Source organism: Pristiophorus japonicus, chromosome 1 (genome assembly GCF_044704955.1).
Source record: "Pristiophorus japonicus isolate sPriJap1 chromosome 1, sPriJap1.hap1, whole genome shotgun sequence".
NCBI lineage: Eukaryota > Metazoa > Chordata > Chondrichthyes > Pristiophoridae > Pristiophorus > Pristiophorus japonicus.
Genome location: NC_091977.1, coordinates 494,833,764 through 494,837,288, shown reverse-complemented (window position 1 = coordinate 494,837,288; position 3,525 = coordinate 494,833,764). Strand labels below are relative to the sequence as shown.

Sequence of the window (3,525 nt, the reverse complement as noted above, 5' to 3'; positions counted from 1 at the left end):
AACCCATAATATTGGGGAGAGAAATTGGGCTTCTTTGCATCTCCCGTTAGTCCATCCGAGGGGCAATAATGGGGCGCAAATAGCTTTGCGACTGGGCGTGGTGAGATCAGCAACTCCTGGTAAATTCGGCAGGAATTTTGCAGCGGCGGTATGGCGTTGATCCCGATCTCCTTTGCCCAGAGATTGTGATGTTATTGCCGTGCGCATCACCCGATAGCACCCCGGACCCGAACTTGCATTCCCCCCCTGCAGCATTGTTGGGCAAAAACACTGACAGCTACAGGAGGCATCCATCGGGAGGCCGGACACCTTTGAGGCGATACTTAAAGGTAAGCTGGCCGAAGTAAGTTAAAAAAAAAATTCAAATCTGTTTCCACTTTTTTACCTGGTTTCCTTCCCTCGATCGATCTTCTCTGCTGCAGGACTGTTCGGGCTGGATTGCAGCTGCCATCGGGGTCCAAGTAAGTCTTCTTTTGCAGAGCCTGCAGCGATGGCCCTTCCTTTTAAGGGAGGGAAGGAACCTCAGAACAATGCACGGGTACACAGCTACTGCCCCACTTGCTGCCTCTTGTGCTCTAGGAAGGAAGTGGAATGCTTGATTTAGCACTCCACTTCCTTCCTGGAGCGCAAATGCCAAATTTTTTCAAAGTTTGAAAACATTAGCGCCTGCCGCTAATTTTTCAAACTTTTAAAAGTTAGCGCCCCAAACGGGGTGCTCCTCAATTTCTCTCCCTTGAACTCAGATATCTCAGCTATGCGAGTGCCACCACTGAGCCACAGGTAACACACGTTAAACGGCCACCACACATTACAAAAATCCACGCACAGGCATCTTCCACCTTTCAGGATGTAGTTCAGGACCTGGAATATTAGATCCTTCATTGAAACACCTGTGAACTCAACCTTTTTTGGCTTGGAAGCAAGTCATCCTCGATACGAGGGACTGCCTATGATGATGAGAGGTGACACCAGCCTTTCCAAATTATACTTTGCATTCTCCATCTCAACCATCTATAGCAGGACAAAGAAACATTCGATGAAATACACAGAACATCCCACCCAAATGATTCATATCTTATCCAAAGCCTCCAGTCTCACTCTCTCTCTCTCTGCCAGAACCTTTCTTGTCTTTTTTGTAATTGATATTACTATGGCCATTCCCCTAAACTTTGCATTGGCGCACAAACCAATTAAAATAGCTGTGAACTGGATATCTGATACCACTCAGTTGGACACTTCCTCCCTCTCCACCACTGCCAGGACGTCATTTAAACATTCATATCTGGCGGAGATTACCAGGAGTGGGAGAATAATAGGTCACCCAGTGGCGCACAATATTAGAACAATGGTACTCAGTGCCGTTGTTGTTCAAATGATCTCTGCTCTGCTTAGTTCCTCATCTGAACTATGCCAAATGGGGAAATATTAACTAGAATGGGGCAAATTAGAAGGATGCGTCACCGCTTCTGGTATTTATCTACAAGGCGCATTGGTGACAATTTGGCATTATGCCACCTACCTATTATTCTTTGTAGCAGATGAAAAGATATAGGTACTGTAAATGGCGGTAAATAAAAAGAATAAAAACAGAAAATGCTGGAAATATTCAGCAGGTCAGGCAGCATCTGTGGAGAGAGAAACAGAGTTAACGTTTCAGGCTGATGACTTTTTGTCAGAACTGGACAAAGTTAGACATATAACAGTTTTTAGGCAACTGCAGAGACAGGGAAAGAGGGAAGGAGAGGAAAGAACATAAAGGGAAGGTCTGTGATAAGGTGGAAGGCAGGAGAGATTAAATGGCTAAAGGTATGATTGTACAAGGCAAAAGGAGATGGTAATGGGACAAGTAAAGAAACAAAAGATAGGTCTAGAAGAGGTGTAAATGGAATAGCAGAATCATCAACAGTTGCCATTTAAAAAAATGGGGGCAGAGGTTATGATCTAAAATTGTTGAACGCGATATTGAATCCAGAACGCTGTAAAGTGCCTTATGAAAAGATGAGGTGCTGTTCCCCGAGCTTACGTTGAGCTGCATTGTAACAGTGTAAGAGGCCGAGGACAGACCGATCAGAGTGGAAGTAGGCCGGAGAATTAAAGTGACAGGCGACCCGAAGCTCGAGATCATGCTTGCGGACTGAATGGAGGTGTTCTGCAAAGCGATCACACAACCTGCGTTTGGTCTCCCCAATGTAGAGGAAACCACATTGTGAGCAGTGAATACAGTACACTAAATTGAAAGAACTACAAGTAAATCACCTGGAAGGTGTGTTTGGGGTCCTGGACGGTGGAAGGGAGGAGGTAAAAGTGCAGGTTGCATGGTGCCTTCACCTGCGCTCGCACGGTGAAGGTGTGGTGGGAAGGGGAGGGGATGTTGGGAGTGATTGAGGAGTAAATAAAAGGGCATGGTTACAATTAGTAAAGGACAAGTTCATTACAAAAATCAAGAAGGACTTCCTCAACCTAAAATTGCAGAATATCTTGTGGGGTAAGGGAGGCAAACACTCTGTAATCATAGGAGGCAATGATCGCAGTGAAGCAATGGTAGGACTTTAAAGATGATGGGCCAAACGGCTTCCCTTACCTGTACTTACTTTGGTGACCTTTGATCAGTGATGCTGAGCCCAGGCAGAATTGAGGAACTGGAGGTAATTGATAAGGAAATATTACCAACAAAAACAACATTAAATGAACAGGAAAATAAGAAACAAAAGGCAGAAACTATCAAATCACCGATGAGCCATTGCCACACCTGTCACTGATTAGAACAAGGTGTAATCAATGAGAGAAATCATAAGTAAATACAAATACAGGTAAAAGAAAATCCTGAAAATATACCGCGGATTAATCAGCATCTGAAAGAGAAAGACAGGTGTTAGAGAAATGCATTAAGAGCAGCTAGGACTTTTCAGTCTCAAAAATAGATGCTTTGAGGGACTTTATGGAGGTGTGTAAGATAGTTTATGGAGGTGTGTAAGATAGTTTATGGAGGTGTGTAAGATAGTTTATGGATGGCACACTTGAAACAATGGGGGGGAAATTGCGGTCGGAGGCTTCCTTCGGCTGAATGCCTCCGATCCAAAATGTTTTTACGAAAATACCTGGTGGTCCCAGAGGAACATAGGATTCCGGTCGGAGGCCTACTTTTGCAGTCCAGTGTACGGGAACATGTTGTCCAGGTACATATGCGTATCCTGGAATCACGTGGTCTGGACCACCAATCACTATGTAGTATTCTCATTGATAATAATGGGAGCTCCGTTTGTATGAGCTCACATTACTATCAATGAGAATACCCCAGAAAAACAAGAAACAAAACACAATACATTTTTTAAAAAACACATCACACATTTAAAATTAATTGAAATTGAATATAAGTAAATGCTTTAGAAAAAAAAAAATGTTTTAGAATTTAAAAAAAATGTGTTTTAATAGGGTTAAAAATAAGCTTAGTGGACAGGGTTTTTAATATAAAAATGAGTGATTAAATTTAATTTTTCTATGTTTTAAAACTCTTATGCTGGTAAT

At 42.9% G+C, this 3,525-nt stretch overlaps 1 long non-coding RNA gene across 1 annotated transcript; it reads right to left on the bottom strand.

Moving 5' to 3' along the window:
* Positions 1-300: 300 nt before the first annotated feature.
* Positions 301-3,252, bottom strand: LOC139260314 (uncharacterized). Its single transcript, XR_011592767.1, has 3 exons — positions 2,582-3,252; positions 1,520-1,625; positions 301-500 (listed from the first exon to the last, which is right to left on the bottom strand). It is a non-coding gene; the product is annotated as an uncharacterized lncRNA (long non-coding RNA).
* Positions 3,253-3,525: the final 273 nt, after the last annotated feature.